The sequence below is a fragment of the Oryctolagus cuniculus genome, chromosome 2 (genome assembly GCF_964237555.1).
Source record: "Oryctolagus cuniculus chromosome 2, mOryCun1.1, whole genome shotgun sequence".
Classification (NCBI taxonomy): Eukaryota; Metazoa; Chordata; class Mammalia; order Lagomorpha; family Leporidae; genus Oryctolagus; species Oryctolagus cuniculus.
In genome coordinates this window covers 86,259,339-86,271,439 of record NC_091433.1, presented here as the reverse complement: position 1 = coordinate 86,271,439, position 12,101 = coordinate 86,259,339, and positions in this window count along the sequence as shown.

The window sequence follows — 12,101 nt, the reverse complement described above, 5'->3', positions numbered from 1 at the left end:
TTATCTTTCCGGAGCCTTTTTCTGTCTTGCAGGCCAGCGGTGTTTAACCCATTATGTGTGCTGTTGGCGTTGTGTACTAACGGTGTTAATACAGTTAGGATACGTGTTCTGTGTCCCAAAATGTTGGCTCTTTTATACTAGGTTGAGGAAAGAGGCAGCCGCACCTAGGTGTAATTTAGTATGCATTTGGTCATTAGCCTCCCATAGTCTTCTTTATTTCACCGTGGAAGGGTTCCCCTTGGGAATTTATATCCGCTAAATGAAGCCTACTGCTTTCTTCCCACCAGGAACCCATCATTCCTTTCTCTTTGGCTGACTGGCTTTTTATCTATAAAAACAAGGGCATTATTTATTTGTTCACAGCTCAGTCAGGCTTGCAGTAGTTACATTTTTTTCCAGTGTTACAAGGTACCTTCCTGAGGATTGCCCAGCAAAGTTTATACTTACACAGTGATTGGTCTGCCAGGAGTAGTGTGCTGTACACTTGTATGACTGGCAGCAAGGACTTCTTGAAAATTCATTCTAAATGATACAAATTATACACACACACACACACACACACACATATAAACAAGAGTCAAGAGATACTGGCACATTACTAGAGTTCCATTTAGTCATCAACGATTGGTCCAGTTGATCATTGTACATAATCACTAGAATGTCTATAAGAGCAATGCCATTCAGATTTCCAGACTTTCATTTGAACACATTAGATTCCAAAGACAGGAATGCCTTAGTCCAGCAATGCCTCCCCCTCATCCATGCCCTTTCACAGAAAGAAGTGCAGAATATCAACCCAGTCACTGAAAAAAATGTTGGGTTGTGTAAGTCCTCTACGTTTGTTCTTCTGCTTCAGTGTTGTGTTGGCTATTCTTTTGCCTCTCCACGTAAATTTTAGGATCAGTTTATCAATATTTACAAAAGAACTTTCTAGGTGTTTGATTATGATTGCACTGAATGTATAGATTAATGGGAAGAATTAATACCACGACAACATTGAGTCTTCCTATACATGAGCCTGGAATATCTTTCCACATATATAGTTGTATACTCATTTCTTCCATCAGGATTCTGTAGCTTTCCACATGCAGATCTTGCATATATTTTCGCGGAATTACACCTACATCTTTATATTGGGAGGTGCCAGTGTAAATGGTATTGCGTTTTTCATTTCAAATTCTACTTGATCATTACTACTATAAAGGTATGCAGTAGCCTTTTATGTATTACCCTTGGGTGTTGGCCAGCTTTCTGCTACTTCAAACAAAATTCCTGAGACAGGCTACTTATGAAGAAAAAGGGAGGCACCTGCCGCAGTTCTGGTGAAGACCACACAGAAGGTGGCCGATGGATGTGGCTACAGTTTATGCCAGATGGTGCTCATAGTTGATCCAGGATAAAAGAGAGAGTACGTGGGGCCAAACGTGGATTTTTTATAACTCTGGTTTTAGAAACCCAGATTTTATAACCTCTTGGGAGATCCACCAAGGAGTCCCTATACAAGCTACCTTTCAAGAACATGCCTCCAGTGGCCTAAGCACTCCCTACCAATCTCCACCTCCCACAAGCTCCACTACCTTCCAATGGCACCACCCCGTGGAGCAAGCTTTAAACATATAAATATTTGGGGGACATTCAACATCCAAACTGATTGCACCTTGTATTCTGCAGCATTGCTATAATACCCTATTTGTTTAAATGGTTTGTTTGTTGATTTATTTATATTTACTTCATAGACAATCTTGCTGACTATTTAAGAATGTTCTTAGATAAAATAGTCTAAAGATGTCAGTTAGATCTTATTGATTGACAGTGTTAAATTCAACCTTGTCCTTACTAATTTTCTCTTTACAGGATCTATATATGATAGAGAATTGGTCTAGACTCTAAATTATAGTAGTTTCCTCTTAGAGTTATGTTGGTTTTCTCTGCATTTCATTGTAATTAGCTCAGTTTTGTCTCATTTATTTTGATGCTCTATTGATAAGGACAAATATCGCAAGATTCATTGTGTTTTCTAGAAAAATGGATCTCGTTATATTTTGTAATACCCCTCTTTATTCACAGTAAGTTTTTTCTTTTGAAGTCTCCTCTGTCTGAAATCCGTGTAGCTGTTCACACTTTCTTTTGATCAATGTTAGCATCACATATCTTCTTCTATCTACTTCTAATCTATTCTTGTGTTAATATGGAAAGTGATTTTCTTCTAGGCAACATACAGTTGGACCTTGTTTTTTGATCCACTTTTTCAATCTCTAACTTGTAATTGGTGCATTTACTCATTTAATTATATTTAGGTGATTATTGTAGTTAGAATAATATTTACCATATTCAATGGTTTTCCTTTGTTGCTTTTTTCCACATTGTTCCTATTTTTGTCTTTCACCCTTTTTCTGCTGTTGTGGTTTTCTTGAGCAGTTTGTATGATTCCATCATCTTTTCTTGTTTAGTATTTATTTATTTTTTTTTCTTTTGACAGGCAGAGTTAGACAGTGAGAGAGAGAGACAGAAAGAAAGGTCTTCCTTCCATTGGTTCACCCCCCAAATGGCTGCTACGGCCTGCGCGCTGCGCTGATCCGAGGCCAGGAGCCAGGTGCTTCTCCTGGTCTCCCATGTGGGTGCAGGGCCCAAGCACTTGGGCCATCCTCCACTGCCTTCTTGGGCCACAGCAGAGAGCTGGACTGGAAGAAAAGCAACTGGGACAGAACCGGTGCCCCAACTGGGACTAGAACCCAGAGTGCCAGTGCCGCAGGCAGAGGATTAACCTAGTGAGCTGCGGCGCCGGTCTTACTTTTTTTTTTTTTTTTTTTTAACTAGAGTTAGCCAGATACATTTACAACTAATGTAACATCACTTTTAAATAACATTATTCCATTACACAGATACTGTGGATTCCTTATAATAACAAAATAATCCTAATGTATTCCTCCCATTCCTCATATTATTGCTGGCATTCATTTAATTATCTATAAGCATTTATATATATATATATATATGTAAAATAGGTCCTCCATATTCATTAATGGATTCAATTGACCACAGATTGAAAATACTTGAAAAAATGTGTTTATACCAACATATACAGACATCTTTTTCTCATCATTATTTCCTAAACAAGACAGCATAATAACAACCAATATAGTATTTACATTTTATTTCATGTTACAACTAACAGAGAAATGATTCAATGTATATATGCAAACATGTGCCATTTTATATAAAATATGAGCATTCATATATTTTAGTATCTACAGGGGTTCTGGTACCAATTCCCTATGGGTATGGAGGGATAATTGTATATACGTAAGATATATACATAATGAAATACATTGTTTCTCTTTTAATTTTGAACAGACGTTTATGTGTGGTCAAATAAGGAGAAGAAAAATAAAAGCCTTTTTTGACTTCACTTATCCCTTCTGCAATGCTCTTCCTTTTTTGAGCACTTCCAAGATTCTGCTTAATATTTTTCTTCTCTCTGAAGACTTTCTTTAAACATTTGTTGCAACGCAGGGTCTACTTTAATTCCTCTGTTTTGTTTGTCTAAGAACATATTTCTATCTCAGTTGGGAAGGATCATTTTGTAAGGAGTGGATTGCTAGGTTGCTGACATTTTACTCTTGCAGCATTCTCCGTTCACTTGCATGTTTTCCCAGAAATCAGCTGTTTTCTTATCTTTGCTTTACCATAAGTAAGCTGTTCCTCCCTGCCTTGTTTCTTTTACATTAACAAATATCTTTGATTTTGTGTAGTTTGAAAATTATGAGTCTAGTTCTAATGTTTTTGGCATTTACCTTGCTTTGTATTTTCTGAGCTTTCTGGTTCTGTGCTTTGGTGTCTGACAACAAATTTGGAAAATTCTCATTTAATATTTTTTTCAAATGCTTCTTTCATTATTTTCTTTACTCCTCTTTCCAGAATTCCCATACATGTATTTATACATATTGTAGTTTCCCACAGTTTGGGCGTATTTCCTCAGTCTGTCTTTTCATTTTTTAAGGTTTATGTTGATACAATTGTCAAGATCATCAGTTCTTCATTCGGTCATGGCCAGTACCCTGATAAGCCCATTTCAGTCATGCTTCATTTCTTTTACTGTGTTGTTTATCTCTAGCACTTCCTTCTGGTGTATCCATGGAGTTTCTCTCTCTCTATTCCTAGACTGACCATTTTTTTTTCCTGCATGCCACATGCTTCATTCATTAGATCTCCCAGCATATTAATCAGTTATTTAAATTTCTCTGGCTATTCTAACACCTTGTCAGGTCTGATGATGCTGTGTGCTCTGGCTCTTCACCAGGTGTTTTTCCTTTATATTATGCATTGTTGTTTTTTTCTGGATAGCCACCTATGATACACTAGATAAGAGATACTGTTGTCAGTGGTTCTTCAGTACTGTAGTGCTAAGGTGGAGTGGGGATGGGGAGAAGTGTTCCGAGTCCTGTGACGAGATCTAGTGTTTAGTGAGCCTGTGTTCCTGAACCATATGTGTCACGACGTCCCTCTGTGCTTTTTCCTTTCCCTGTGAGCAGTGGAGGAAGTCCTGGAGTGGGTTGGAATTGGGCATTTCTCTTCTTGCACATGGAAAGCTGAAGTGGGCTTGAACTGAATATTCCACTTTTCACATGCAGGAGGCTAACGGCATTTGGAGCTGGACAGTTCCCTCCTGCCAGGCCAGTTAGCCTGTGATAAAATCCCGATAGGGTTTGGCAAACTAGTTCCTCCTGAGGGTAAACTTGGTTAAAAGAAAAAAAAAAAAAAAAGAGTGCTCTAGCATGTTACCAAATGAATGGTTTCTTCTTCCCTTCCTCCTGTTGGGCGTTCGAGGGTATTTTTCTCTCAGATTTAGGGTGAGAACCTGATAGAGTTTCTGAAGGTAAAACTCCCAGGTTTGGGGTAAGTGTTGTGGTGCAGAGGGTTCAGCTGGCACCTGCGGTGCCCACATCCCATGTTAGAGTACTGGTTTGAGTCCCCGCTGATCTGCTTCCAATCCAGCTTCATTCTAATACGTCCTATGAGGTGGTAGATGATGGCTCAAGTGTGGAGCCTCTGCTCAGTCTTGATGTAGTCTGAGCTGCTGTCATCAGGCTGGCCCAGGTAGGCTGTGGTGGGCATTTGGGAATGAGTGAGAGGATAGAGGATCCCTCCCTCCCTCTCCTCCCCTCCTTCTCTCTCTCTATCTCTCTGTCTCTCTCTCTCTCTTTCTGTGTGTGTGTGCGTGACTTACTTTCTGCCTCCCTTTAAAGCAGATAAAAATAAACCTAAAAAAACTGCCGATTTGCCCTGTGACTTCACTTTCTCTTATCAATCTAAGAAGCACTGTTGAGTTTTCAACTTGTTTAGCTTTTTACTGGGTTTGACAGAATGGTGTTATCAAGCCCCTTACACATGGAACTGGAAGTCAGAATTCATGGTTTATTTTGCATTCATCTATTCATTTATTCTTCAGTTAATTGAATACAAATTATTTACCAAGCATATATATCCTACCCTAGGCACTGCAGATATTTTAATAAGCAATAGTCATGAGTATGACTATGAAATTTTTCGATTTTAAAGCAAGTATTTTAAGCAAGTAAGCATAAAATGGTAAACTTTTAAATTATAAAAACTAGGTTCATTATATTCTTCATAAAAAAACAGAAACTTAGAAATAATAAAATCACCTCTTAGTATTTCCTCACTTTTGGTTTTGTTCAAGTTTTCTAAAATAGTAGACATTGCTGTCCCTTCTGTGATTCTAAAACAAGTTCTGATTTATCATTTAGCTAATATCTGTTAGGTACCTCCGTCTATGCACAAAGGGAAATACTGTCCTTGTTTCCTGATCTTCCTCTTAGTATTTTTCATGTCTTGAAATTGACTTCTGTGGTTGAACTCCACTTCGGTGACTGTTCTAAAAGGGCCTACTATGGTCAAGGAAGGAGAATCTTTTTGAAAAGATCGCTTCGGTGAAACAGGCAAGAATATGAGTCTAACTCACTCTGGTGACAAGCTGTGACCTAAGTAGCGATGTTCACTGGGATGTTCTGTGAGCACCTGCCTTCAGCTTTGCTGCGCCTCTTGCGGGGCAGCACCTGCCACTCCCCACAGTCTGGACTTGGACCAGTGTGCACTCTGCTCAAGCTAAGCGACCACACGGCTAACTGTATTAGCCATGGCTCCTCACCTCCTCTCCATGCCAACATGAGTATCTCCTGATCCAATTCCTCTGCACACTTAACTTATAAACATTTACTCAAGACGGAGAAGATACAGTGAACATTTCCTGTTATTTCTAGCTTCATGCTTTCTCCAAATTCCATAATGATCTAATTCAATACTTTTTTCATTTTCACACACACACACACACACACACTAATGAGGGACAAATTTTATATGGAAATTTCTTATCAATGACATTTTTATAAGATGGGTTTTTGTTACTTGCCTTCAGGCAAGTGGTTAATAATTAAATAGAAATGGTGCATTTTAAAACCTGTTCTTAAATATCCCTCTGTTGTTGAGAGCAGCGTTTTTTGTGAACTGAGAACTTTGAGCTGGCTCAAATAAGGGTTTGCAAGAGGGTAGATTTAATCCCGTCTACCCCATCACCTGAACATAGGTTCAGCTGTTGAACTACTACACCTCTGTTGGCTGCACACTTAGATAGAGTAGCAGTAGGTGTTCAGAAATGCAGACACTTCAGCATTGCCCCTGTTTAGAATTTTCTCCTAACCCTTTTTTTTTTTTAAAAAAAAGATTGATTTTGTTTATTTGAAAGACAGTTACAGAAAGATGTAGAGAGAGGTCTTCTATCCGCTGGTTCACTCCCCAGATGGCTGCAGCAGTTGGAGCTGAGCTGATCTAAGGCAGGAGCTTCTTCTGGGTCTCCCATGTGGGTGCAGGGGTGCAGGGGCCCAAGGAATTGGGCCATCCTCCACTACTTTCCCAGGTGCATTAGCAGGGAGCTGGGTTGGAAGTAGAGCAGGACTTGAACTGGCACCCATATGGGATGCTGGCACTACAGGCCAGGGCTTTAACCCACTGCGCCACAGTGCCAGACCCTCTCCTAACCCTTTTTCAAAAGCTAACATATAAGTCACTTATGTTCCATTTCTGAGCTAGGTTAAGAAAGGCTTTGGCTGGCGCCGCGGCTCATTAGGCTAATCCTCCGCCTGCAGCACCGGCACACCGGGTTCTAGTCCCCATTGGGGCGCCGGATTCTGTCCCGGTTGTCCCTCTTCCAGGCCAGCTCCCTGCTGTGGCCCGGGAGTGCAGTGGAGGATGGCCCAAGTGCTTGGGCCCTGCACCCCATGGGAGACCAGGATAAGTACCTGGCTCCTGCCATCGGATCAGCGCGGTACGCCGGGCTGCAGCGCGCCAGCCGTGGCGGCCATTGGAGGGTGAACCAACAGCAAAGGAAGACCTTTCTCTCTGTCTCTCTTTCTCACTGTCCACTCTGCCTGTTAAAAAAAAAAAAAAAGGAAAAAAAGAAAGGCTTCATGACTTTCAGTATGTTGAGGGGAGATTGAAAGGTGCCAGTAACTAAACAAAGCTTTGGTATCAACAAAGGGGGCAGAAATGAGCAAATGCCTGTAGGGAATGAGCTTATTTGTATTGCATGTATTTAAAAAAAGTCCATAGAGCCAGCACAAAGGGAGAGACTTGTCCATCAAATAAATGATAATCCAGAGATTTAACAAATATATCCGGAGCAGGCAATTCTTAGGGTTAGGAACTCTGTCAACAAATTCCTTGAGGAGGCAGCAGGAACTTCAGGAACTAGGCTGGAGTCTGGAATGGACTCACGTTGTAAAAGGGTAAGAATAATGCAGGTCGGGGCCAGTGCTGTGGCATAGTTGCTGAGGCTACTTCCTGCAGTGCTGGCACCCCAGATGGGTGCCGGTTCGGGTCCCGGCTGCTCCACTTCCTATCCAGCTCCCTGCTAATTCCCTGGGAGAAGCAGCAGAAGATGGCCCAAGTGTTTGTGCCCCTGCCACACATGTGGGATACCTGGAGAAGGCTTCTAACTCCTAGCTTTGGCCTGGCCCAGCCACAGCTGTTGTGGCCGTCTGGGGAGTGAACCAGTGAATGGAAAGCCTCTCTCTCCCTGCCTCTGCCTTCCTGTAACACTGCCTTTCAAATAATTAAACACATCTTAAAAAAAAAAAAAAGATTTCAGATACTGAATTTGAAGGCACTTGAGGCAATAGGGAGATGAAAAATGTGTGCCAAAATGCCCCCTGATGATTTAGACCCGATTAAGTCAGGAAGCGTGTCCTGAGCCTGTGGACAAAAAGTAATAGAAAGTATCGGGGTCCTTATTCTTTAGATGGCACTCAGTTTTGAAAGGCAAGGTATAAATAGCAGAACACATTAAATAACACTACCAAGTCAGCACATTATGCGAAGGTTTGGCTTTGAATCAAAATAAAAGTTTCAGACTGCACATTATTTTTTTTAAATTATCACTGATATTAACTAGGATAAATGATAAATGGGTTATGAAAGTGATTTAGGTTTATGTTGCTGGGTAATTTACTTATATTTTGAGGCATTTCTTTTCATTGAATATCTTGGAATAACTATTCAGAGCCCTTCTTAATTCCTCCACTTACAGTTATTCTATCCAGAGTTTTTTCTGAAGTAGGTCACAGTGAGAACTCCCTAGCTGGCTGTTCATTCCCCAGGGCTGGTATCGATGGGTGCCACTGGCTCTGTGACAGCCCGGCTTGGCTGAGGGATGTTCCCTGCCAGGGATGTGTCTCCGTGACACTCTAGATTGGTGGAAACTCCATTGATTATCTAGTTGTTGTATTTCCATAATATCCAGTGACATAGTGAATGACTCCCTGATCTTTTTGGTTACAGTGACCATTGTTAAACTCAGACATAATCCCTATGTCTGAGGTAGATAGGTTTCTACCATATCATGCCGATGGACTGCATTCATCAGCAAATCAGCACATTAGCCATGAGCATCCTATTTTCATGAGAGTGAAATGGTAGTTCTAATGGACAGATTAACAAATAGGTTTTACTTCTTTTCTACTTTCATTCTTTCCAACTTTTCTCAAATCGCTAAAAAGAAATTGAGTTAACAACCATGTAGCAACCTGTCAACATGTCAAGTTCTCAGTTATACAACTAAATTGTAATCAACACATGTGGGGGAATGGATATGAAGGAAGCACCTAATATCCTTCCCATTTCCTTACAATAAAAATAGCCTACAATGTGAACATTGCATTTTAATGAATTTTAATACACAGAATCCTTTTGGAGAGTTTTAAAAAAATCATCCTTTTAATTACTGAGATCAGCTTAAAGAAAAAAAAAGTTAAAAAGCTTTGCCAAAGAGGAAGAAATAGTATTCTAGAAAAAAACCAAAGTAAAGTGTTTTGACTTTATTTTTCTTCAGCTAAACTCATGGCAGTATTATGCTAGCAATTACCATCTTTCAAGTCAAAACTTTAAGAATCACTAAATATCAGCTAATCAACAGCATTGTGCAATTCACTATGAAAGATTTAAAGACAAAGTGAAGGGGGAAAAATTTAAAGCAGCTCAGATACATTCCCACAGATAGTGCTTATCTGAAAAATCTGATGGAATCAGGGTAGACTAGAATGTAATGATTAACTAGGGCTGGTTTTCTTTTTTTCATCAAAACCACTTTTACTAGCATTGAACTTGAATAAAACTAATTCAGTTTGAATAACTCACTTTCTGAACTCTCCAATAAAATGTTTTACTTGTCAACATGAGGCTATTTCTTGGAGTCCAAATGGGGAGTTTAAATTCCAAAATACTGAATTCAAGGTCAGAAAACAGTTTTTTTTAATGTTGTCATATAAAATGATCAGGCAGTGGGATTCTTGATCGATTACAGTGTGCCTTTCACTGGCATTCATTCATTCCATTCTGTAAGAAAATGTCCAGGAGACGATGTTGTTGCACAGCAGGTTAAGCCGCCTGTGATGCTGGCATCCCATGTGGGTGCTAGTTACAGGGACAGATGATCCACTTCTGATCCAGCTCCCTGCTAATGAGCCCCGGAAAGCAGGGAAAGATGACCCAAGTGCTTGGGTCCCTTATCCACATGGAGATCTGAAGGAAGCTCCTGGCTCCTGGGTTTGGCTTGGCCAAGCCCTTCTGTTGCAACTGTTTGGGGAGTGAGCCAGAAGATGGAAGATTGCTCTCTCTTTTGTTCTGTTTCTCCCTCTCTCTGTATAACTCTGTCTTTCAAATAAATAAATAAATCTTTTTTAAAAAGCTGAAAATGTTTACAATGAGAATAGTTAATTAATCAAGAAATTTTATTAACCCCTCCTAATACAGCACATTTCCCCAAAGCTGTACTATTCACATTGTCCTTGAAGCAAGAAAACAAATGACAATCCAGAGATGCATAACTGATTGTTTTAATTATTAAATTTAAAAACAAAAATACTTTGAGCCACACTCTCATTCTCATACCATAATATGTGTGCAATTTTCTTAGTTCTTGACAGTTCCTAGAAAAGTGAGTGCTCAGGACCATGGATCATCAACCCTCTCTCATTCTGTCTCATTGTAAATAATGTCTGCTACACTCTCCCAGCTTTACCCTGCCCTGTAGAAATTAGCATGAATCAAAGTAATCATTACATGGTGAAATTTTAAGTGATTTTAGTAATTTAATAATTGTTTCCATTTTTCTACTGAATTAGCAGTTTGCATCCAGAAACTTAATCAAACCCTTCCACTTACCGACTGTACTCACGCAACCTTCCCTGCATTTTATCCTTGTTGGGTAACCATGACAATAATCCCAGAGATAAGTGCTTCACATAAGTGACTTTTCAAAGGAATTTTGGAAGTGCAAGTGGTGACACAGTGGAACAGAGTTGTGGGGAAAAATTTCTGGAGGATAGAGGGAGGTAAACACCTGAGAGCAGAACTCCAGCGGCACTTGGAATGACAGAAGAGTTAAGACATTGGCTGTTGATCTGCTTGGACGTGATTTCAAACTTTGTATGACCCAGGCAAGAGACCCAAGTGAGCAGTGGCTCTGTGAGGAAGACCACGAGGAAGCACCATAGCTGCACCCAGCAGATGTGAAAACTCAAGGAATGAGAGGTGGTTTGCCTTCGTGTATGGGCAGGAAAGAGAATGAGGGGTACTGATGCAGAAACCTAACCAGCGGGTCAACCCGGACTGTGAAACTCATTCTGTGACTCCTGGCACACAAAACTTCTCAAGGACAGGAAGGCAGACTAGTGAGCACTGAGGGCACTTGCCTGGCTCCAAGTCCCAGGGAGGCGTGGTTCTGGTCGGAGAGGGTGATCAGGATGAAGAATACGTGTGATTTGGGCATGGGTTCCTACCCATCCTAGGTGTTTCCAATGAGAATCTGCCACCTGCCAACACCTGTGGGTAGAGACCAGCCTCACAAGAAGTCCAGAGCCAACACTGATAGCAGCCCTGGTGAAAGATGCAGTTGGTTCATTTGTTTGTTTCTGATACCCTGTTCTGCATAACTAGGCATAGAGAAACTGACATCCTGTCCACAATGTGCATCCACTTGCTCATAAGGATTACTGTGGGGTGGACCTGGGATCTGAGCTGGTGCAGGATGTGTGAACCTTGGGATTGTCCTGGGAATGTGGACTTGGAGGGGATTCCTTTTCCTCCTGAATATTGAGAGAGGAGGATTGCAACCCAAAGCTGTAGCAACCACCTTGGAAGCACAAGAAGATGTCCAGTGTGAACATGGAACTAAACACAAAGTTGAGAACTGGAATTGAAATTGAAAAATGCAGTGTTCAGGTCATCTCCTGGAATGATCAGATTTTCTTTCTTTTTTTCTTTTCTAGATTTTATTTAAGGTACACATATATATATATATTTCATATATACAGATTTAGGGACATAGTGATACTCCCCATTCTACTCTCCCTCCTGCACATGCTCCCACCCTTCTTCCTCCTCCCTCACCTATTTCTATTCTTTAGCTTTTCTTTTTCTTAAGCCATGTTAGTTTGGGTTTTCCATTGTTGGCAACCAAAGAAAATATATTTTTAAAAAATCATGTTTAACTAGCACATATTTATATGCATTTATGGAATACAATGTGA